The sequence below is a fragment of the Macaca nemestrina genome, chromosome 19, assembly GCF_043159975.1.
Source record: "Macaca nemestrina isolate mMacNem1 chromosome 19, mMacNem.hap1, whole genome shotgun sequence".
Lineage (NCBI taxonomy): Eukaryota > Metazoa > Chordata > Mammalia > Primates > Cercopithecidae > Macaca > Macaca nemestrina.
The window spans coordinates 59856409-59882189 of record NC_092143.1 but is presented as its reverse complement, the minus strand read 5'-3'; the positions used below and the strand labels follow the sequence as shown (position 1 = coordinate 59882189).

Here is a 25781-nt window from a genome sequence, read left to right as displayed (position 1 = left end):
GGGCAAAGGATACGAACAGACATTTCTCAAAAGAAGACATGCATACAGCCAACAGATACATGAAAAAATGCTCATCATCACTTGCCATCAGAGAAATGCAAATCAAAACCACAATGAGATACCATCTCACACCAGTTAGAATGGCAATCAGTAAAAAGTCAGGAAACAATAGGTGCTGGAGAGGATGTGGAGAAATAGGAACACTTTTACACTGTTGGTGGGATTGTAAACTGGTTCAACCATTGTGGAAAACAGTATGGCGATTCCTCAAGGATCTAGAACTAGAAATACCATATGACCCAGCCATCCCATTACTGGGTATATACCAAAAGGATTATAAATCATGCTGCTATAAAGACACATGCATACGTATGTTTATTGCGGCACTATTCACAATAGCAAAGACTTGGAATCAACCCAAATGTCCATCAGTGACAGATTGGATTAAGAAAATGTGGCACATATACACCATGGAATACATGCAGCCAGAAAAAAGGATGAGTTCGTATCCTTTGTAGGGACATGGATGCAGCTGGAAACCATCATTCTAAGCAAACTATCCCAAGAACAGAAAACCAAACACCACATGTTCTTACTCATAGGTGAGAATTGAACAATGAGATAACTTGGACTCTGAAAGGGGAACATCACACACTGGGGACTATTATGGTGGGGTGGGGAGGGATGGCATTGGGAGCTATAACTGATGTAAATGACGAGTTGATGGGTGCAGCACACCAACATGGCACAAGTATACATATGTAACAAACCTGCACGTTGTGCACATGTACCCTAGAACTTAAAGTATTAAAAAAAAAAAAAAGAAATACATATAGCCAATAAATAAATTTAAAAATGCTCAGTGTCACTAATCCTCAGGGAAATACAAATCAAATCTACAATGTGATATAATCTTGCTTCAATTTGAATAAATTGCTCTCATTGAAAAGACAAAAAAAAAAAAAAAATGCTGCTGAGGTTCCAGAGAACAGTAAACTGTTACATGCTGTTGGTGGGAAGATAAATTAATGCAGCCACTATAGAAAACAACACGAGGTTTTTCTCAAAAAAAAAAAAAAAAAAAAAAAAGCAAGTTGATCTGAGGCTTGTGAAATTTATAACATAGGAAAGCATGTATTTATTTATTATTTTTTGAGACAGAGTCTCGTCAATGTGCTCAGCCCCCTACAGGTGTTTTCTGTACCTCCAAAATAAATTACTTACACTTGAATCCTTGTCTTAGTGTCTACTTTTTGTGGAATCCAAACCAAGACACACACTAAGTCAGTCTTGGAGCATGGTGCTTGTCCCAGCAGCATCAGCATTACTTGGGAACTTGTTAGAAAATCAGATTCCCAAGTCCTATCTCAGTCCTCTGAATACAGAAGCTCTGGAGCTTAGGTCAGCAATCTTTGTTTTCATAAGGCCTCCATGCGATTCTCATGCAGGCAAGGTTTGAGAACCACTGGAGTAAATGAATGACATTATTATCTTCCGCTCCTAACAGAAACCTATCAATCTTTTTTTCTCTTGTTCCAAAAATTTCTCTAAAAGGTTAAAACATAAAATCTTCAGAATTTTTCAAGAGTCTTAGATATCTGGGGTACTAACCTTCTTGAAATGATTCACTGCTATTTATCCTTGTATACATGTCTCTTTTATACACTGATTTTTCATCTTGTTAGAATGGCAGTTAATTTCTTCAAATATTTCCCCCTTTCCTTCCCCATTGGGATCAATTTATAATAACATTGTTAGACTATCCTCTCTACTTTTTCTTTTTAATATCTCTTGCCTAAGGATCATATTACCTTAGTCGGAACTTGTTGAAATATGACTTTTTTTTTCACTAATTCATGAGTCTTCCTCCAAAAAGAAATTTTCTTTAAAGAATTGCCTTTACAATCTGTTAAGACATTAAGTTCAGAATTCTGTTCAGGCGTACCTAAAAAGTTTTATAATTTCCTTTATCTTAGGAGATACTTATTTCCAACAGTGTTACATATTTTCAGTATGTAAATTCCAATATTTCAATATTGCATCTCTAGTGTAATCTCTGTTTGTGTCTTGTGCTTCTGTAACAAAAGCCAGGCATCTACCAGTTCAGCTTCTTTGATCAAACTATTAGTGGAGTTTTAAACACAGGAAGACTGACCTCATCAACTTTCTTCCACTACAAAAATGGAGGCAGTTATTGTGTTAATAGGAATCCAGGTCCATAAAGAGAAATGTTTGATAACCTTAGAACTTGAGTGTTACTTTTGAAAACTATAAATTGTGGGCCGGGCGCGGTGGCTCAAGCCTGTAATCCTTTTGAAAACTATAAATTGTGGGCCGGGCGCGGTGGCTCAAGCCTGTAATCCTTTTGAAAACTATAAATTGTGAGCCAGGCGCGGTGGCTCAAGCCTGTAATCCCAGCACTTTGGGAGGCCGAGATGGGCGGATCACGAGGTCAGCAGATCGAGACCATCCTGGCTAACACGGTGAAACTCTGTCTCTACTAAAAAATACAAAAAACTAAACGGGCGATGTGGCGGACGCCTGTAGTCCCAGCTACTCGGGGCAGGAGAATGGCATAAACGTGGGAGGCGGAGTTTGCAGTGAGCTGAGATCCGGCCACTGCACTCCAGCCTGGGCGACAGAGTGAGACTCCGTCTCAAAAAAAAAAAAGAAAACTATAAATTGTGTACCATTTTGTTCTTTGGTACCTTACCAATTTTTGCACACTACAGAACAAATTTCTTTCTATAGAAATAAAAGGAGTTTTACACTAGTTCATTATATACCATACATTATAGATTATACATTATAATCTAGCTTTAGTCAACTATTTGAAATTTTTCCCATATGTGCTGCACTTACTTTTATGTTTTTTTCTTTTCCAAGTACCTCTTCTTTGAATGCCTTTCCCATACCTTGCCTTGCTGACATTCTAGTTGTTCACTCTTAAAGCTACAGCTCAACAATATGAATTGAATGGCTATGCTAGAAATAAAGGCTCTAGTACTTGAGACATATCAGTAAACAGAACAGATAAAGGCTTCTATCCTCATTGAGCTCATATTCTATTGGAGCCCCAAGCAGAATGTATGATTTCAGTAGCACTTTTTTCATGCCTCTATCACAGCATTACCATCAACTTGTGTAAGTCTCTTTCCCAGCTAGATCTTCAACATTGTCTGCTCAATAGAATCACGTGAGAATCTTTGGAAAGAATCTTTGGAAAAACAACTATATCCCAGGTCCCACCTCCAGAGATTTTGATTTAGTTTGGGGCAGGGCCCAGATGATTCTAATGTACAGCCAGAGTTAAGAACTGCTGTGAAATTTTTTTTTTTTTGCTTTTAACTTGCACTTCAATTTTTATTTTTTGGTTTGTTTAATATCTTCTATTTACTTCTGCATTTTTTATTTAGACCAAATATACATATATAATTTACCATCTTTACCATTTTTAAGGTACAGGTTAGTGGCAATAAAATACACTTTTATTATTTTTTCCCCTTTATCCTCCCTTCTCCCTCTCCTGGCCTCTGGTAACCATGAATCTACTCTCTATCTTCATGAGATCCACTTTTTAAGCTCCCACATATGAGAGAGAACATGCAATATCTGTCTTTCTGTGTTTGGTTTATTTCACTTAACATAATGGCCCCTCAGTTCTATCTATGTTGCTAAATGACATAATTCCTTTTTATGGCTGAATATTATTCCATTGTGTATATGTACCACATTTTCTTTATTCATTCATCCACTGGTGGGTACTTTGATTCCATATTTTGGCTATTGTGAGTAGTGCTGCAATAAACATGGGAGTACAGATATCTCTTTTACATATTCATTTCCTTGATTTATTGATTTCTATACATTGAACCATCCTTGCATCTCTGGCATGAATCTCACTCAATCATGGTGAATGATCTTGTAAATATTGAATTTGGGTTACTAATATTTTGTTGAGGATTTTTGCATCTGTGTTCATCAATTATATTGGCCTATAGTTTCCTTTTTTCTGCTGTGCCCTTGTCTGGTTTTGGTATCAGGGTAATGCTGGTATTGTAGAGTTTGGAAGCAGTCTCTGCTCTTCAGTTATTTTGAAGGGTTTGAGTAGGACTGGTATTAGTTCTTCTTTAAATATTTGGTAGAATTCAGCAGTGAAGTCATCAGTTCCTGGGCTTTTCTTTGATGGGAGACCTTTTATTACAGTTTTGATCTTGTTACTTGTTATTAGTTTGTTGAAGTTTTCTATTTCTTTTTGGTTCATCTTTGGTAAGTTGTATGTGTCCAGGAATTTTTTCATTTCTTCTAGGCTTTTCAATTGTTGGCATATAGTTGTTCATAATAGTCTCTAATGTTTCTATTTCTGAGATCTCTTTCTTGTTTCTGATTTTATTTATTTGGGTCTTCTTTCCTTTTTTCTTAGTCTAGCTAAAGGTTTGTTGATTTTGCTTATCTTTTCTAAAAACAACCCTTTTGTTGAACTTTTGTATTGTGTTTTAGTCTCAATTTCATTTATTTCTGCTTTGATCTTTATTATTTCTTCTCCTAATTTTGGGTTTGGTTTGCTCTTGCTTTTCTAGTTCCTTGAGGTGCACTGTTATTTATTTGAAGTCCTTCTACTTTTTTGATATAGACATTTATTGCTGTAATCTTACCTCTTATTATTACTTTTTCCGTATCTCATATGGAAACATTTCGGTATGTTGTATTTCCATTTTCATTTGTTTCAAGAACATTTTTAATTTCCTTCTTAATTTTTTCATTGACCCATTAGTTATTCAGTAGCATGTTGTTTAATTTCCATGTGTTTGTGTATTTTCTGAGGTTTCTTTTGTTACTGATTTCTAGTTTTATTCCATTGTGGTCAGAAGAGATACTTTGTAAATTTTTTTTTTTTTTTGGACAGAGTTTCACTCTTCTTGCCCAGGCTGGAGTGCAATGGTACGATCTCGGCTCACTGCAACCTCCACTTCCCAGGTTCAAGCGATTCTTCTGCCTCAGCCTCCTGAGTAGCTGGAATTACATGAATGCACCACCACACCCAGCTAATTTTATATTTTTAGTAGAGATGGGGTTTCTCCATATTGGTCAGGCTGGTCGTGAACTCCCAACTTCAGGAGATCCACCTGCCTTTGCCTCCCAAAGTGCTGGGATTACAGGTGTGAGCTACCATGCCTGGCGATAATTTTAAAATTTTGTTGTTTTGTGGCCTAAGATAGGGTTTATTCTGGAGAATGTTGCATGTGCTCATGAAAAAAAAATGTGTATTCTGCAGCAGTTGGGTGAAATATTCTATAAATGTTAGTTAGGCCTATTAGAGCTAGTGTTCAGTTTAACTCCACTGTTTCTTTGCAGATAATCTGGATGATCTGTCCATTACCGAGATTGGGGTATTAAAATCCCCTACTATTGTTTCATTGCAGTCTATCTCTCCCTTTAGATCTATTTATTTTTTATTTTTTGGAGACAGTGTCTTGCTCTGTCACCCAGGCTGAGTGCAATAGTGTGATCATAGCTAACTGTAGCTTCAAACTCCTAGGCTCAAGTGATCCTCCCACCTCAGCCTCCCAATTTGCTAGGACTACAGGGACATGCCACCATGCCCAGCTCAGGCTGGCCTTGAGCTCCTGGCCTCAAGCAATCCTCCCACCTCTGCCTCCCAAAGTTCTGGGATTATAGGCACTTTGAGCCTGTCACTGAGCCACCATGCCCAGCCCTTCCTTTAGATCTATTAATGTGCTTTATATAGTTGGGGCTCTGGTGTTGGTTGCATAGATATTTATAATTGTTATATCCTCTTGCTGAATTGACCCCTTTATCATTATATAATGACCTTGTCTTTTTTTGTAGTCTTTGATTTGTCTGAAATAAGTATTTCATCTGATTTTATCTGATATAAGAACAGCTATTCCTGCTCTTTTTGGGTTTCTAATTGCTTGAAACATATTTTTTCACCCTTTCACTTTTAATCTGTGTGTCTTTATAGGTAAAGTGGGTTTCTTGAAGGCAGCATATAGTTGGGTCTTGTTTCTTTTTTCATGCAGACACTCTATGCCTTTTAGTTGGAGAATTTAGACCATTTACATTCAGTGTTATTATTAATAGGGGCTTATTAATGCCATTTTATTGCTTGTTTTCTCATTGTTTTGAGACTCTTCTTTCACTTTTCCTTCTTTTTTGTATTCCTTTGTGGCTAAGTGATTCTCTCTGATAGTATATTTTAATTTTTTTTGTATTTTAGTTTTAGTAATTGTATTATAGGTTTTTGTACTGTGGTTACCATGAGGCTTACAGAAAACATCTTACACATATAACAAGTTATTTTAAAGAGTTGATAACTTATCTTTGATTACAAGTAAAAGAATAGAAGCAAACAAAGGCCAAGAAAAGCACACACACAAAAATTCCATTCTTGAACTCAATCCCCTCCTCCATTTTGATTTAGTTGTCTCAAATTATATATTTTTATATTACCTATATCTTAACAGGTTGCTGTAGCTATTATTGTTTTTAATAGATTTATCTTTTGGGCTTCATAATAGAGTTATGAGTGGATTGTACCCCACAAATACAGTAACAGAGTATTCTGGGTTTGTTTTTGTACTTAATTTTAACATGAATTTTATGCCTTGAAATGTTTTCTTTGGGATGTTGGTATGTTTTTGCTTTTCTTTCATATTGAAGAACTTCCTTTAGCTTTTCTTGTAAGATGGATCTGGTGTTGATAAATTCTGGCAGCTTTTGTTTGTCTGGAAAAGATTTTATTTCTCCTTCATATTTAAATGAGAAATTTTGCTGTATACATTATTCTTGAATGATAGTTTTTTGGTTTTTTTCTTGGTGCACTTTGAAAATTTCATTCCATTCCCTCCTGGCCTCTGTGGTTTCTGTTAGAAGTCTGTTGCTATACGAATTGGAGCTCTTTTATATGTTATTTGCTTCTTTTCTCTTGCTGCTTTTAGATCCTTTCTTTGCCTTTGACCTTTGAGAGTTGCATTATTATATGCCTTGGGTTAGTCTTATTTGGGTTAAATCTGTTTGGTGTTCTAAGACCTTCCCGTACTTGGATATTTATCCTTCTCAAGTTTTGGAGACTTTTCTGTTATTTATTTATTTGAATAAGCTTTCTACCCCTTGCTCATGTTCAGCTCCTTCTTGAATGCCAATAATTCTTAGATTTGATCTTTTGAGCTAATTTTCTATATCTTGTGGGTGGTCTTTTTTCCTTTTCATTATTTTTCATTTTTCTTCTTTGACTGTATATTTTCAAATAGCCAGTCTTTGGGGTCACCAATTCTTTCCTCTGATTCATTGTGCTGTTGAGAGCCTCTAAAGGATTCTTCAGTTCCGCAAATGTATTTCTCCATTCCAAGATTTCTATATTTTAATTACAATCTCTTTGTTAAATTTATCTGATAAATTTCTGAAATGCTTTTCTGTGCAATCTTGGAGATCACTGAGTTTCCTTCAAACTACCATTTTGAATTACTGGTCAGAGAGCTCACAAATTGCTGTCTTGTTAGGGTCAGTTACTGGATTTTTGCTTTATCCTTTTGGAGAGGTCATGGTTCTCTGCTCTTTCTTGTGGATGTCTCGGTCTTTGCATTGAATGATTATTTATCCGTTTTCTCTGTCTTGTTTTTTATTGAATGTATTTGCTTAGCATACCTTTGCCTGCAGATCATTGCTTCCTTTTCAGCTTTAGGTGACACCTTAAGCCCAGGTTTGCCTCAGCTTTAGTTAATGCTCAGAGTGCTTCTGGTCCTAAATGGAGGAGGTCCCAAAGGGATAATCCTGACAGTGTCAGAAGGCTGGCTAGAGGTTCATGCCCAGGGGACCTGTGGGACTTACTTCGTACAGTGTGGTGCTGCTGAACAGCCATTCTGATTTATCATCTCCTTTGGCAGAGTTACAGAGCAGAGGTCCTAGGGCTGGAGATGGTAGTCCTGTCTCCCCACTTTGTCTCTTCCTGTTCTCAGGGATATTTTTGTCATCAGGCAGTCACAATGCTTCCCATAGGTTAAAGCAAGGACAGGGCTCCTGCCAGGGAACCCAAGAAAGTGGGGAAGCTGGTTGATCACCTTGGTTTCACTTTCTATTGTAGAAACTGTGAGTTTGGGAGAGATTTTTCACATACTTGGTACTGAGCAGAATCTGTGGGGAGGGTCATTGCAAATCTAGAAATCCATTACTCCTGTTGTCTGCTCAGAGATTTTCCATTTCTCTAAGGCCCTGAAAACTGTCTCATCCTCAGACCTAAGCTCTGGATTGTTGCTGGTGAAAATCTCAGTGCCGTATATATAGTTTTTGGTACTCTGTTGGGGAAAAAGTGAAATCAGCTTACCTCTACACTGTCATTTTGAAACCAGGAGTCTCCCGGCTGTGAAATTTTTGAAACTTTGATGTTATATTACTTATTTGGTATTACCTAACATTTAACATGTAGTGGGGTAATCAATAAGTATTTGTTGATCTGCTTTGTGACAGTAGGAAGAAATGATATTGGCTCTTGTTTCACTGAGTTGCTAAGGCATTAAGATAAATAGTCTTTATGGGGCCTTTAAGAAATTTGGTTTATTTTAGGTAATTATTAAGATGCATAATCAATAAAAGTTAACAAATATCCAGAAAAACTATAGAAACAAGCAGTCTGGGCAACATGGCAAGGCCCTGTCTCTACAAAAATTTTTAAAAATTAGCCAGGTGTGGTGGTGTGTGCCTATGTTCCTAGCTACTCGGGAGGCAAAAGTGGGAGGATTGCTTGAGCCCAGGAGGTTGAGGCTGCAGTGAGCTGTGATTGTGCAGGAAAAAAAAAGAAAAAAAGAAATGGGAAAACTGAAGGGTTAAAAAGAAAATAAATAATGTTTTATAAATTAGGAGAAGCTGAAGAAGAGAATCATAAAAAAGAAGCACAGCAGGGCCTCAAATAACATGACTTTGTTCAACATGGTTTTGTTGTAATGTGGAAAAACTGCCTGTAATTCCAGCACTTTAGGAGGCCGAAGCGGGTGGATCACCTGAAGTCAGGAGTTTGAGACCAGCCTGACCAAAATGTTGAAACCCCGTCTCTACTAAAAATACAAAAATTAGCCATGTGTGGTGGCAGACACCTGTAATCCCAGCTACTTGGGAGGCTGAGGCAGGAGAATTGCTTGAACCCAGGAGGCAGATGTTGTGGTGAGCCAAGTTCACTCGATTGTCCTCCAGCCTGGGTGACAGAGCGAGACTCTGTCTCAAAAAAAAAAAAAAAAGAAAAAACTGATTCCCAATGGGGACTACTGTCTCTGTGGGGTTTGTCCATCCTCCTCATGTCTGAGTGGGTTTTCTTTGGATACTCCAGTTTCCTCCCAAATCTCAAAGCTGTACACATTAGGTTAATTGGTATGTCTCCACGGTCCCACTTGGAGTGAGCATGTGGGTGTCTGTGAGTGTGCCCTGTAATGGAATGACATCCTCTCCAGGGTCAGTTCCCACCCTGCACCCTGAGCTTCTGGAAGAGAATCCAGCCATCTGTGAGCCTGAACTGAAATAAGTGGGTTAGAAAATTAATACAGGAATGAATACATATGATGGTAAAATAAAAATTCACAAAATATATGAAAATCATAAATACATTGATATTATCTGTCTGTGTCCCCACTGAAATCTGACCTTGAATTATAACAATCCCCATGTGTCAAGGACAGAACCGGGTGGAGATAATTAACTCATGGGGGCAGTTCCCCCATCCTGTTCTCATGATAGTGAGTTCTCATGAGATCTGATGGTTTTATAAGGGGCCTCCACCTTTGTTTGGCACTTCTTCCTGCTGCCCTGCGCAGAAGGACTTGTTTGCTTCCCTTTCTGCTATGATTGTAAGTTTCCTGAGGCCTCCACAGGCCTGCAGAACTGTGAGTCAATTAAACCTCTTTCCTTTATAAATTGTCCAGTCTCAGACAGTTCTTTATAGCAGTGTAAGAACAGACTAATACATGCATGAAAATAAATGATGCAGGACAAAAGCGCTTACTGAGCCTGCCATGTTTGTGATTGTTTTTGAGCTGCATAGTGGTAGGAAGTGCTGTGATATTTTTTGCTTTGCAAGCATTTATTCCTTGATTTAATCCACCACTACTGCAACCCCTGTCACTCACTGATTCACCAAAAATTGGGTAAATAATTATGTTACTTGTTTTTATTAATATTTCTTAAATGTATAGCTCACATTTATTTCAATGTTTAATATTAGGAGTTTTGTGTCTTTATTTAGAAGTTTGGTTGGCCGGGCGCGGTGGCTCAAGCCTGTAATCCCAGCACTTTGGGAGGCCGAGATGGGCGGATCACGAGGTCAGGAGATCGAGACCATCCTGGCTAACACGGTGAAACCCCGTCTCTACTAAGAAATACAAAAAATAGCCGGGCGAGGTGGCAGCGCCTGTAGTCCCAGCTAAGGCCGGAGAATGGCGTGAACCCGGGAGGCGGAGCTTGCAGTGAGCTGAGATCCGGCCACTGCACTCCAGCCTGGGCTACAGAGCGAGACTCCGTCTCAAAAAAAAAAAAAAAAAAAAAAAAAAAAGAAGTTTGGTGATGTTTCTGTCACCAGAAAAATGCCACAAGAAACTAAACTCTTGTTTATAATAATTAGCCTGTGGTAAAATTGGTTTTGTTTTGCTTAAAGTTGACGTTTCCAAGCATCTATTGATGACATTAAGTGAGGACTTACTGTATTTAGAAAAAAATGCCACCCTTATATTTAGCGAATACTCTATAATTTCACTATACTTTTGGGCCCATCATTTTGCTTGATTTTCACGATGATGATGTAGATAGGGACGACATCATCCCCATTTTACAGATTACGAATCCGATTCATGGTTGATGAGGTTAGATGTCTAATCCAAGGTTACATGCCAGGTTGATGGTAGGTAGATCCAGAACTTGAACCCACTATGTAGTTCCTAATCTAATGCTCTTTCTAACACACAGAACTGTCCATAAAAGGCGGAATTGCTCCTGACTTTGGCTGTTAGGCAGGATGCATTTATGAGCTTCACATTTCCCTTCCTCTACATATCTGGGTCTCCTCTCCTATGAGACCCACTTTCTCTGGAGAAATCTACCAGCCACCAAGTTCCTTTAGATGGTTTACTTTGACATGTCATCCCTGGATTTATCTCCTAGGACTGGGACACAGGAACTTTTAGCTTATTGTACTTATTCACTGAGTTATTAGTGTGTGCTAGAAACTGCGCTGAACCCTGGACAGACAATAATGATTAGAAAGACATAAGGCCTGCCCGTATGATGTTTTACAGTAGTGGGAGAGAGACAGTCTACATCCACACTCACACACAACTCTAAAACTCCAACTGTGTTAAGTGCTGCGATGCTATGGAGCACATAATAGCAGAATTTAGTTATGTCAGGCAGGTCAGAAAAGATCCCAGTTAAAGCCAGATCTGAGGGAAGAGTAGGCATTAACCTGACAAAAGTGTTGTACAAAACTAAACTAGTGCTTCCTGTCTTGTCCAGCATGGTAAAATTTTGAACCTCGCAAAATTTCTCAGACCTCTCTACATGATGAGTAGCTGATTTTTTAATGGTCTTCTGCGGAAGGCTCAGAGTAGCTGATTGGGGAATATATACAGTCCTATGAATCCACTAACAACTCTAAATGGATTTATAATTTATTAATCACCCAACCTTTAGATACATTTGAGCCATATTTCTTATTTTTGTGGGATGTTATTACTATACAGATAACACTTGCCACAAGGTGTGGCCCTCTGATAGTGTCTAAGGCTCCTAAGGGTTTGCTGCCCATGAGTTACCATCTCTGAGCTAATTCGTGGGCATGTACTGTTGAGACAAGAGAAAACAGGAGCTTTCTTCTCTCTGTCCTCTGCTACTAGGTACCAAAAGTCCATTTTTTCAGTGGCTTCTTGGGGACATCAGTGTCAGTTTGCAGTCCAGTTTCAAGAGTGAACAGGCTGTGAAAAGACCTAGTATTGCTTTAGAATAAGTAGTTGTGATATGGAAAAACTCTATTAAGGGAAGACAGCACAAATATTGGGTAATGCAGTGGTTGGTCAAACTTTAATTCAGAAAGCCCTTATGGTTCAGTATATTTTATTTGGGTAAAAAGGGAGTGGTTCTCTTAAGGATATTTAAATACATTATTTAAAAAAAACTGAAACAGAGTCCCACTCTGTTGCTCAGGCTGGAGTGCAGTGGGTCATTCATAGCTCATGGAAGCCTCAAACTCCCGGGCTCCAGCCATCCTCCCACCTCAGCCTCCCAAGTAGCTGAGACTACAGGAATGCGCTACTATGACTGGCCAATTTTTAAAATTTGTAGTACAGACAGGGTCTTACTATGCTGCCTAGGCTGGTCTCAAATCACTAGGCTGGGCTCATGTGATCTTTCTGCCTCTGCCTCCCAAAGCACTGGGATTGCAGGTGTGAGCCACTGTGCCTGGCATAAATACATTCTTAAAAGCACCTGGAGTGCTGTTTGGGCTGGCAAAGATCTGGGGATCAAGTCCAAGAATGATGTGTGCACTTCCTCACCAAAATAGTGCTGCTTTTCCTTCTGTCTGGGATGTCTAACCTGTCTCCAACTTTGGCCTTCTGACCTGCAGACTTAAGCTTCAGTCTGGACTCTTCTGTGAAGGCATTGCTGACCCCTTCAGAGAGATTTTAGAGTGATTTCCCGGGTTCCCAATGTACAGCGGTTCACCTGCATTATTTGCAATTGCTACATGGTCCCATATGTCGCCTCATGAGGCTGGGAACTCCTGAAGGCAGTGGCTAATAGGTGCCCAATCAATGCTTGGGAAAGGAATTTGTTGTTGCTTTTCGGATATTGGGGCTTTAAAATAAACATTACAAAGTATTTCGGGAGAAAAATATAATTGTGTCTACTAGAGTTCAAAAGCAATGTGCAACTCTGCCATGATTTTAAGCTCTTGGTATACTTGTTATCCTGAATGATGTCAAGTGTAATCCAGTTTCGTGAATCTACGACAGGACAACTAGCAGCTCTGGAGGAAGGAAGCAAAAACGCAGAAAGCAAAAGGAACCGCATCAAATTACAAGTGCAGCCAGGCAAGCGGCACATTGAAGAGGCTGCTTAAAACACACACGCGGGACAGCCACAAGGTGGCAGCTTAGAACCGTGACATTACGCATCGACCATTCAAAGACTGAACAGCGGGGGAATAGGATAGACTGGAGAGTGGAGAGCGGGTTTATTGGGGCAATTAGAACCGGGAAAGGAAAAAGAGACCATGATTTATTGTACTTGGTGCACACATCTTTATAATTTTGTTTGCCCTAGAAAAAAGCACAGGCACACACACTTAAGCACATATACACAGCAAAGACTCATCAATTTCTCTCTTAAGAAATGTTAACCCCAGAATGAGTCTCCTCTGCTGTAGCTAACTGGCTGTTTCCTGAGGTGGCCTCATGTCCTTCGTACCTCTTATGGGGAGCTTTTATAGGCTATTTAAGGACTTTTTTTTTTTTTTTTTCCTGAGACAGAGTCTTGCTCTGTTGCTCAGACTGGAGAGCAGTGGTGCAATCTCGGCTCGCTGCAACTTCCTCTTCCCGGGTTCAGGTGATTCTCCTTCCTCAGCCTCCTGAGTAGCTGGGATTACAGGCGCATGCCACCATGCCCGCCTAATTTTTGTATTTTTGCATAAATATATATATATATATTTTGGTAGAGACAAGGTTTCACTATGTTGGCCAGGCTGGTCTCGAGTCCTGACCTCAGGTGATCTGCCCACTTCGGCCTTCCAAAGTACTGGGATTACAGGCGTGAGCCACTGCGCCGGCCAGGACTTCTTAAGAGTACTTTTACTTTCATTGGGGTTCATGTAACATTTACTTTAGAACCTCTCTCTTATAAATTGCTACTCTACTCTGCTTATAAAAATATACATATAGAAATCCATATATTATAGACTGTATACATCTATATTATACATTATTATAATAATATGTAGCATTAATAGATGAATCAGGAAACCAGTGCTTTCTACCATGCCTTTGAAACAGTGGTTGCTCAATATATGTCTGCTGAACCGAAGGGAAACAGAATATATATTTTGGAAAATGAAAGGTGTGGACACAGTAGCAGAGGAGTATTTCAACATAGTGTAGAGGATCATAAAGGGGCAAAAGAGAGAAGAGAATATCCACCTCTCTGCTACTTCTCAGAGCAAACCTGCTGTACCCAAGGGTCCATGAAACTCAAGGTCCCGTTCCCTAGTTTTTTTGTTTGTTTTGAGACAGAGTCTCACTGTGGCCCAGGCTACAGTACAGTGGCATGATCTCCGCTCACTGCAACCTCCGCCTCCCATATTCAAGCCATTCTCCTGCCTCAGCCTCCCAAGTAGCTGGGATTACAAATGCGAGCCACCAAACCCAGCTAATTTTTTTTTTTTTTTTTTTTGAGACTGAGTCTCGCTCTATCGCCCAGGCTGGAGTGCAATGGCTTGATCTTGGCTCACTGCAACCTTCACTTCCCGGATTCAAGTGATTCTCATGCCTCAGCCTCCCGAGTAGCTGGGACTACAGGCACATGCCACCACGCCCGGCTAATTTTTGTATTTTTAGTAGAGATGGGGTTTCACCATGTTGGCCAGTCTGATCTCGAACTCCTGACCTCAGGTGATTCACCTGCCTTGGCTTCCCGAAGTGCTGGGATTACAGGTGCAAGCCATCATGCCTGGCCCTAATTTTTGTATTTTTATTTTTATTTTTTATTTTGAGACAGAGTCTCACTCTGTTGCCCAGGCTGGAGTACAGTGGCATGATCTCAGCTCACTGCAACCTCCACCTCCCAGGTATTCAAGCAATTCTCCTGCCTCAGCCTCCCAAGTAGCTGGGATTATAGGTGCCCACCACCACGCCAGGCTAATTTTTAAAATATTTTTAGGCCGGGCGCGGTGGCTCAAGCCTGTAATCCCAGCACTTTGGGAGGCCGAGGCGGGTGGATCACGAGGTCAGGAGATCGAGACTATCCTGGCTAACATGGTGAAACCCCGTCTCTACTAAAAATACAAAAAACTAGCCGGGCGTGGTGGCAGGTGCCTGTAGTCTCAGCTACTTGGGAGGCTGAGGCAGGAGAATGGCGTGAACCCGGGAGGCGGAGCTTGCAGTGAGCCGAGATCACGCCACTGCACTCCAGCCTGGGAGACACAGCGAGACTCCGTCTCAAAAAAAAAAAAAAAAAAAAAAAAAAAAAAAAAAAAAAAAATTTTTAGTAGAGATGGGGTTTTACCATGTTGGTCAGGCTGGTCTTGAACCCCTGACCTCAGGTGATCCACCTGCCTCGGCCTTCCAAAGTGCTGGGATTACAGGTGTCAGCCACTATGCCCAGCCCCCCTTCCTTGTTTTGACCCATACTATCACAATGTCTACATGTCCTTCTAGTGATTTGAACAGCAGCCTTTATAACATAATCATGAAACTTTAGATTTCTAGAAGACAAATGACATAAGAGTCAATGCCTTGTCTGAAAGATCATATTTGCATACCTTGCCCAGAGTAGGCATTTAATAAAGGTTGGTTATAAATTTAACCCACCCAATAAGAAGTCCAAAAGCTAAGCACAGAACCACACGAATGTGGGAAATTACTGAATTAAAAGGAAATGTTATTTACAATAAACCATATAGATAGATACTACCTAAAACATAGCTTTTGTTAAACTTCCAACAAATCAAAATTATATTTTAGTAAAATCATATTTTCTCAGACCAGCAGTAGGGTAAAAACTATGGATATAGGGCAAAGGGTGCGGTATCATCCTGTTTCCAGGAACTTATAACTTACTGGAAAATGATAACATATCTATAAGTGCAGTTTCGACAAAATATGGCAAAAATAGGTGCTATAGATGCTCAGAGGAGGGAGGAAGTCTTTGTAGAAGGGATTAGCATTGGCCTGGACTTTGGAAGGTGAATCATAACTATATAATAACAGGAGCGGGAAGCATTCTTGGGGCAGAGGCTCAGGAAGGTGTGTTCAGGTGAGGGTGAGAACAGGGTGATCAGAGCAGAAGTTCAGGAGGGTGTGGCATGGGGAGATAAGACTGAGATGCAGAGGGGCCAGATCCTGAGGACGCCTGGGAGTCTGTCCTCAGAGTCTGTCCTTTACCCCAGAGGCACTGCAGGCCTTTGAACAGGGTAATGACGTGGTGGAGGCTAAACTTTTGAAAGATTATGCAGGATATATTGACATGGGTTTAATTAGAGACTTAGATGTTATTTTGTTTTATAAAAGTCATCCAGACAAGCTGGGCACAGTAGCTCATACCTGCAATCCCAGTGCTTTGGGAGGCCGAGGCAGAAGGATCACTTGATATTAGAAGTTTGAGACCAGTTTGGGCAACATAGTGAGACACTGTCTGTACAAAAAAAAAAAAAAAATCAAAATCAAAAAAGTTTGTCAGGCATCGTGGTGCGCTTGCAGTCCTGGCTACTGGGAAGGCTGAGGTGGGAGGATCACTTGAGCCCTGGAGATCACAGCTGCAGTGAGCTGTGATCATGCTACTTCACTCCAGCCTGGGTGACAGTCAGACTGTCTCAAAACAAAACTGTTTGGGGGATGTAGCTTTGGGGAGGGATGTGCAAGGAAGCTGTAAACACTTGGTATAATTGGCATATCAAGTACAAGATTGGAGGGGATGGGAGATCAACAACTAGGCAAAGTTATAAACACAGAGGGAAGACCTCCAGCGCCATGCTGTCTAGATTGCATCGACTCTTGTAGCTTATAGGCTGCCACTGAAGGGCCGAACCCAGAAAGTGACATGGTGTCTTGCATTTTGGACAGACCACTCTGTACATACAGAAGAGGGGGTCATGTTGGCAGAAGGAGCCAGTTAGGAGGCCAAAGTCCAGAAGAGAGAGATGCTGAGAGTCTGAAAGGATAATGTGGTAGGGATGATGGGTGGGGAGGAGAAGGGGGTTTCCAAAATGTTGAGGAGGAAAAATGAGTCATGCTTGATATGGCTTAGGTGTGAATATGAAGGACAGGATGAGGTCCAGAAAACTCAGGTGTTCTTAGTGATGTGCCCAGGTAGGGGGAGGAGCCATTAACAAAGAGAAGCTTGCAGGAGATAGATTTTCTCTAGGAGGAACAAAGTGAATTGAGTTCTAAATGAGTTGATTTTGAGATATGTCCAGCAGGAGCTGGATTTTGAATGTGAAGGTTAAGGATAGGAGGTCAGTGAAACCATGAGAACAAATTAGGTCACCCAGACTAACATGGAATAATATCTAATAGGTGTTAACATTCACTACACCTCTTCTATGTGTTCATATGTATTAACTTACTTAATTCTCCCAAAACCCTATTTATGTAGAAATGAGAGGTTAGAAATAATAAGAGAACTTCCAGTCTCCCTACCCCCACACCTACCTATCTACCCACCTCAGTCTGCTGACCTCAAGTGCTTGGTCTTCTATGGATGAAAATAACTTTCCTCAGAGTGCAACCCCTCCACAGTGGAATAGATCTCATCCTCTCACACCTACTAAAATAACATTGCTTCAGCAATTGTCCCCTCCCTCTGTCCTTCATAAAATCCAGCCTCTCTATGGATCATTCCTCTCAGCATACAAACATACTATCATTTCTCCCAGTTCGAACAAAGCCAAAACCACAACCACAACCAAAACCCTTCACCCCATTCTGCCTTCCAGCTTATGTTCCATTTTTGTCCTTCCTTTTACACCTCAAAAGAATTGTCTGTACTCATTGTCTCTACCTTCTCTATTTCATTCTCATGCGAACTCATGCTGGTATGGCTTTTATGGCTTCCACTCTGTCTAAATTGTCCTTAACAAGGTAGCCAAAGACCTTCATTTTGGTAAATCCAACAATCAGCTCTCAGGTCTCATCTAATTTGACCCGTCTGAAGCATCCTGACTCAGCTGATCACCTCCTCCCTCTTCCGTCACTGGAGTCGGAGGCTACCAAGCTCTTGGTTCTTATCCTACCTCTCTGCTCACTCCCTTAGTTTCTTTTGCTTATTCCTCCTCATGTCCCTGAACTCCTCGTGTCCCATTCTCCTGCCTCAGCCTCCCGAGTAGCTGGGACTACAGGCGCCCGCCACCATGTCCGGCTAATTTTTTTGTATTTTTAGAAGAGACGGGGTTTCACTGTGTTAGCCAGGATGGTCTCGATCTCCTGACCTCGTGATCCGCCCGCCTCAGCCTCCCAAAGTGCTGGGATTACAGGCGTGAGCCACCATGCCTGGCCTGGATTCCTCCTTTTCTTTGATATTCCACATCCAGCCCAAATTTCCACAGACTTCACCTTTAAAATATTCCTGGGATCTGACCTCTCTGTACCATCCTCACTGCTGCTCCCCTGGTCTGAACTGTCCTCAGTTCCCCTGTGGATTTCTGCAATAACCTCATAATCTGCATTTGTCAATCTTTCAGTGTATTCCCAATAGAGCAGCCAGAATAATCCTGCTAAGACTCATTTGATCTTGTTATTCCCCTGCTTAAAAATCATCCAATGGACACTTATGCCACAGCGAGGAGGAGCCAAAGTCTTGGAATGTCCTACAAGCCCTTCCCTCTCTCTACCCCACTCCTTAAACAAATTGAGCTCCCCTCTTGCTACTCTCTTCATTTGCTCCACAACTCAGGGCCTTGCATTTGCCATCTCCTATGGCTGGAACTCTCTTCCCATAAAATCCCCAGAGCTTGTTCCCTCACTTCCTTCATATAATTACTCAGATGTCACCTCCTTGTTAAGTCCTTCCCTGACAATCCTATTGTATATTTCTTCCCCTCCCCTGACACTCTTTATTCCCTCTCTTAACCATGGTGGATGAGTGTTGTGCTAACTTAGCTGAGCTGGAGTTATTCCCAGATTCTCTTTCCTGGAGAGCTCTGAAGTCACATGGGCCACAGATAGGTGTCTCACATGCAGACACATAGGAACCTGACATGTGATAGGTACTCAACAAATATTTGCTGAACTAAACCAAACCAGGTCACGCCTTGACAAAGTGACCTGGCAGAACTGAAGGAACCACCATCTTGTTTTACACTTAGAAGACTGGCGCAGCTCAGTGCACTGTTGCTACCTGTTGGCCTGATGAGCACATGGCAGTTGCTGGACCCTTGACAACTCCTCTAGCTCTAGCTGGATCTTCCTCTAGTTTTTCAGACTCTTAGGTGAGGGATGTATTTAGCTTCATGGTGAAGGAGGCCAGCTTCTCCCTCAGTATCCCTCCTCCCACCCTCCACATCACCAAAGTTGGATGCTTAGAGACAGTGAGAGTTCCATAAGAATTCCAGTCAATCCTCTTGGCTTACAGCTCAGCTGTGTAGGTTCCATCTTGCTTCCCTTACTTCATGTCCATCTTCCTTTCCTGACTACCTGCCCTGTTGATTTCAGGCACCAGCGCCTGACACAGAAGCAATAGTGTCCATATAGACTGTTTAACCAGCCCCCACATTTGCATAAAGGCAAATCCCTATAATAAGTGCCTATAATAAGCCATTCCACATGTTTACGTGTGGTATGTGGATAAATGTTTAACAACCAGCTTTCTGGAAGAAAAAAAAAAACCCAAAAAACCCTAATTTGTAGCATTTGCCAATTTCCCTGGTATAAATATTCTTACTACGGCCAATTTCAAGCCACTAATGTTACATCACTGAATGGGAAGGAGAGAAGAGAAGATGCTAATAGTTCTCTCAGTCCAGTCCTAGCCAGCTCCAGCCCACCACTGTGAATACCTCTTAATGGTCTTGTTTCTCTGGTCAAATCCTAATAAACCTATTTTTTTCCCCCACATCTCTTAGCACCTTCTCCCATGCTCTATATTTTAGTTATCTGTGTCCTACTTTGAAATGTAAATTCTATCAAGGCAGGGATTTTTGCCTGTTTTGCTGTATTCTTGGCTCTCAGAACAGATTTTTTTGCTTTTTTTTTTTTTTTTGAGACAGAGTCTCACTTTGTCACCCAGGCTGGAGTGCAGTGGCACGATCTTGGCTCACCGCAAGCTCCGCCTCCCAGGTTCACGCCATTCTCCTGCCTCAGCCTCCCAAGTAGCTGGGACTACAGGTGCCTGTACCATGCCTGGCTAATTTTTGTATTTTTAGTAGAGACGGGGTTTCACCGTGTTAGCCAGGATGCTCTCGATCTCCTGACCTCGTGATCCACCTGCCTCGGCCTCCCAAAGTGCTGGGATTACAGGCGCGAGCCACCGCGCCCGGCCTTTTTTGCCCTTTTATATAATCATAAAATTAAGTTTATCAAGTAAGTTTGATCTCTAAAAATGAGCATGTAGAACAGCCCCTTTATGATAGCTTCTATATATGTTAAAGTTGTTTTTTATTATATTTATTTTTTTTTTGAGACAGAGTCTCATTCTGTCACCCAGGCTGGAGTACAATAGTGCCATCTCAGGTCACTGCAACTTCCGCCTCCTCAGTTCAAGCAATTCTCATGCCTCGGCCTCCCGAGTAGCTGGGATTACAGGTGTACGCCATTGCTAATTTTGTATTTTTAGTAGAGATGAGGTTTTACCATGTTGGCCAGGCTGGTTTCAAGCTCCTGGCCTCAAGTGATCCACCCATGTCAGCCTCCCAAGGTGCTGGGATTACAGGCATGAGCCACTGCGCCCAGCCAAAATTTTTTTTTTTTTTTTAATACCAAGGCAACTATTTTAACTCTCCTTCCCTAGTTTCTTGTATAGAAAGAAGCCTTTTCTGTACATTTCTATCTTATCAGAACAGATCTTGGCACTTAATAGCCATTCCACATATATTTACTGAGTGAATGAACGTAGTATGGGAGGATGCGGCAAGAATAGAACCCTGGGTCTGGCAGAGGAAGAACCTGAGTAAGAATTCTTGGAACTTGTCAAGGCGTGACCTGGTTTGGTTTAGTTCAGCAAATATTTGTTGAGTACCTATCATATGTCTGGTATCTTGCGAGCTACTGAGATCATAAAAAGAATATGGTATGTTTGCCAATCTGGCTGAATTCAGCAAGGTTAGAGAAAAAGGGAGAGAGGTTTCAGGGTAAGCAGGACATAGAGAGTTTCTAAAATGAAGAAATATTCAGTAGAGCCAAAGGCAGCATAATGGATGATTAAGAGATTGAGAAGTATCTTCTTTACAGAGCAATTGGAAAAGTTACAGCGGATTTTCTGAGACACTACTTTCTCTGATGTTATATTCTCCAATACTTTGACCATGTTCTGTTGTAACCATCTGATGTAATTCGTTTTCCAACAGCCATCCCTTTTGGCAGTGGGATCTTTTTTTTGTGGTGGTGGTTGTTTTTGTTTTGTTTTTGAGACGGAGTCTCACTCTGTCACCCAGGCTAGAGTGCAGTGCTACGATCTCAGCTCACTGCAACCTCCGCCTCCAGGGTTCCAGCAATTCTCCTGCCTCAGCCCCCGGAGTAGCTGGGATTACAGGTGCGTGCCACCACATCCAGCTAATTTTTGTATTTTTAGTGGAGATGGGGTTTCACCATGTTGGCCAGGCTAATCTTGAACTCCTGACCTCAAGTGACCCGCCTGCCTTAGCCTCCCAAAGTGCTGGGATTACAGAAATGAGTCTCGCCCCCAGCCTGGCAGTGGGATCTTAGAGAACAGGGCTGATAAAAACTTGTGCCCTTGGTGCCCAGGCCAGTGCTCGGCACTTGAAGACCCACAGCACCATGTTTGATCAACAACTAAATTACAAAGAGATTTAAAACATTTTAGACATCCCAGCTATTTGTTACAGGCTTTTCTTAGTTTTTCCCCATTGTTTTCCACGGAAACTTATCAGAAATTGAAATATTATAATACCAACTGTATCCTTCAGTTCTCCAAAATTCTGATTTTGGAACCAGAAATAAATATTAAGTCGCAGTTTATAATGAGACAAATCACATTTGGGATTAAGGGAAGGTTGATTTGAGGCCCAAATAAATCTTTAGTTGGGAAATGCCACTGTGTAATTGATAACTAGCCTAGATTTCTTTTACTTATTTTCTTAGAAGGTTGTGTTTTACAGGATCTCTAATCCTGAAAGGTCCTTCCCCCACTCCCCCCTCAGAAAAACATTTAATAGTGACTTAAGAATAGAAGTCATAGAAGTCATGTCTTGGGTAGACGTGAGGCTAATCCTGGAACTTTGATTACTATGCCCACCATTCACTAAATTATGCTCTCTGGTCTAAGAAAAATGTCATCTGACTGGAGATTCCTCCTCTGACCACATCGTATAAAATAGCTCCCCTCCTCAGCCTTGCTGCCTCCTTTCTCGAGTTCTATTTCTTCCCCGCACTTATGTATCCCTGACATTGTGTTCCGTGGTAACTAATTGGTAATTGTCTTCTCTCCCACGGGAATGCAAGCTCCACAAGGGCACGGTCTTTATCTGTTTCGTTTACTGCCTCATCCCCAGGACTGAGAACAACACCGGCAGAAAACAGTTACGGGAAATACGTTACATGGATGATTATGAGCTTTCTAGAGCAATAAGTTGATTTGTCCTTTTTATTAGGCATATTACCCTTTTAGAATCAGTTTTCAAAAACTGGTAAAGACAAGAACGTGAGGGCTGAGTATGAGGCCTGCCTAGTTCATGGCACTAGCCCATTCCCCAAGTTAGCCCCTTTCTCCTTTTCGTAAAGTTAAATCGATGGGTCTTCAGCTGTGTCCCAACCCTTCCCTGCCCCACTCCTCCCCACTCTCCCCAGGCCTCCCTCTCGTTTTCTCCTCTCCCCTGTCTCCACTGGCTCCTGCTCTGCTGCCAGCATGCCAAGGCTAGGTCTAAGCTTTGTTAGAACCTGCTGCTCCCTTCGTTACTACCCTACCTTTCTCCTTTCTCTCACCACCCAAATCCTAAATCGTGAGGATAGTGCTGACAACTCTTTCTTTCCATCAATTCCTCCCTGAAGCTTTTACCATCTGGCTCCTATTCCTAGATATTTCTGGAACCTCCTTCTTATGTAACTATCCTAAATGGTCTCTCTGCATCCTATCTGTATTAGTCCGTTCTTATGCTGCTATAAAGAACTGCCCGAGACTGGGCAATTTATAAAGGAAAGAAGTTGAATTGACTCACAGTTCCAGAGGGCTGGGGAGGCCTCAGGAAGCTTACAATCATCGCAGAAAGGGAAGTAAACACGTCCTTTTTCACGTGGCAGCAGGAGCGAGAAATGAGTACCTAGTGAAAGGGGAAGCCCCTTATAAAACCATCGGATCTCGTGAGAACTCACTGACTATTATGAGAACAGGATTGGGGAAACTGCCCCCATGATTCAATTATCTCCACCTGGTCCCTCCCACAACACGTGGGGATTATGGGGACTACAATTCAAGATGAGATATGGGTGGGGGCACAGCCAAACCATATCACTATCTTAACCTTTTGGAACCCATTTGCTAAACAGGCAGCAGAGTAACCAAAAGGAACACCTGTTCCTAAAAGGAACACCTGATCATGAGAGTTTCCTGTTTAAAAACTGCAGAGGCTTCCCAACTTTTTTAGGATCAAGTTCAAGCCTCTTTCGAATGGCATCCTCAGCTGACATGGCTGGCTCCTGACCGCTCTGCCCACCTCATCTCTCGACATTTCTCTGCTGGGAATTGATTGGGTTCTTTGTCTGAATCCATTGTTTCATTCATGCACGCAGCAACTCTTTCTTTGCTGTAATTCCTTTGCTCTGGGTGCCCTCTGTCTAAAATGTCTGAATTTCTTCTCTCATCTCCATCCAGCTTACTCCAGTTGATGTTTTAATACCCTGGTCTTTTAAATTTTTTGAAATAATGAAGTATCTATCTGTCCCGTCATCTGTTGACAACCCATCATTTCTCCACTGATTTTCAGTGTCTTCTCCAGCATGTGGTAGATTCTTACGTTTAGGTCTGGTTTGGGGCCTTATATTATTTAATCTATTAATACATCCATTCCTGTGTTGTTACTATTTTTATTATTAAAAATTTCAAATGACTTTTAATATCTGATGTGAGGGAAGGCAAGCGTCTCCACCTTTTTCCTACATAGTTACTAATATCCACCACCCCATCTGTCAATTTTTTTCTTTTTATTTTGAGACTTTTTGTTTCCATTTTTTTCTTTTTTTTTTCTTTCTGAGTCTGACTCTGTTGCCCAGGCTGGAGTGCAGTGGCATGATCTCAGTTCACTGCAACCTCCGCTTCCCAGGTTCAAGTGATTCTTGAACCTCAGCCTCTCGAGTAGCTGGGATTACAGGCAGGCACCACCCTGCCCGGCTAATTTTTATATTTTTAGTAGAGACAAGGTTTCACCGTATTGTCCAAGCTGCTCTCGAACTCCTGGCCTCAAGTGATCCACCTGCCTTGGCCTCCCAGAGTGCTGGGATTACAGATGTGAGCCACCGTGCCTAGCCATATCAGTCAATTTTTGGTCAAATTTTCTTGACTATTTTCAGATGCTTACTTTTCCAAGTGAGTGCTAGAATCTCTTTTTTCACATTTCTCCTTCTTCAAAACAAAAAAGGGATTTAGATTGAAACTACTATAATTATAAACAATTTTATAAAGTATCATTTTATTCTTACAAAGTCAGAAAGAGGAAAACGGAAGAGCTAGCAATTGTTCAACTATAATTTGTGTAGTCCTTACCATTAATTTGTTCTGTGCATTGGTTTTTGATAAGGTAAAATTGTTGATAAAATGATGTATTATCAAGAAAAATAGTCCGAGATATAAAAATTGGCTAAACAGAATGCCAATTTCAGTGGAGTTCTATGTACAGTCCAGAGAATGTTATCTGATTTTATAGGGATGTGTACCTTTGATTGTCTCCTAATGACTAGGGCAGAATTGAACTTGCAGGAAACTGGTAGTCATGGCAAACAATTCTTGTCAACAGAAATGCAAATGCTTTTGTCCAGTAGAGATATAATTGATTTCTGACCTGTAGAAAGATCATCCCAAATGCTGCATTTCATTTTCTTACATAATATTAATAAGTTTTACAACCATTAGCATATTTATTTCAGCATTCCTAATTGCCTCTGTGTATATATGACTGTTCAAATTTTCTCTTAAACTGGTTCTTACATCTTACTGGTTTCTTTCTTGATTGAATACAATCTTTGACATACATACATTTTATATTTGCATGAGGGTCATAATATGAGCTTCTAAATATTGTATTGTAGTTGTATTGTGCCTTAACAAAACTATGTGAGAAATGTGATTAAAGCAAATTCCTTTGCTTACACCCTTTAAAGGAATTCTTCTAGAAATGTAATATATGCTTATAAAGTAATTCAACTGTACAGAAGCCACCGTGCTTAGACTTAAATTTCCGAAAGAACATATTGCCCAACCTCTTATTTGAAAACAAGAACAACAGACATGCTAAACTTCTCAGACGATTTAATCATAAATAGATAAAGTTTATGACAATGTTGCATAAACAGGGAGAGGCCTTTGGGAGGCAAACTGAAAGATTTATGCTCAGTAGGACTATTTTATAGAAAAAGAGAATATTTATATAATCCTTGTTAGATTAAATACAGAAATTTTACAAGTTGGTCAAAAGCAGCTAACAGTAAAACAGGGGGCAGGGAATTAGATTCCCAGAACAAATCTTAGTCCTATTAAACTTCCTCAGGGCTGGGCGTGGTGGCTCAAAACCCGCAATCCCAGCACTTTGGGAGGCCGAGGTGGGTGGATCACCTGTCAGAAGTTCAAGACCAGCCTGGCCAACATGGTGAAACCCTGTCTCTACTAAAAACACACAGACACACACACGAAAAATAGCT

The 25781-nt window shown here is 41.0% G+C and overlaps 1 long non-coding RNA gene across 1 annotated transcript; it reads right to left on the bottom strand.

Moving 5' to 3' along the window:
- Window positions 1-1875: 1875 nt before the first annotated feature.
- LOC139360042 (uncharacterized) lies at window positions 1876-23570 on the bottom strand. The gene is made up of 3 exons (XR_011616977.1): window positions 23090-23570; window positions 16308-16398; window positions 1876-1906 (listed from the first exon to the last, which is right to left on the bottom strand). It is a non-coding gene; the product is annotated as an uncharacterized lncRNA (long non-coding RNA).
- Between the last annotated feature and the right edge of the window lie 2211 nt (window positions 23571-25781).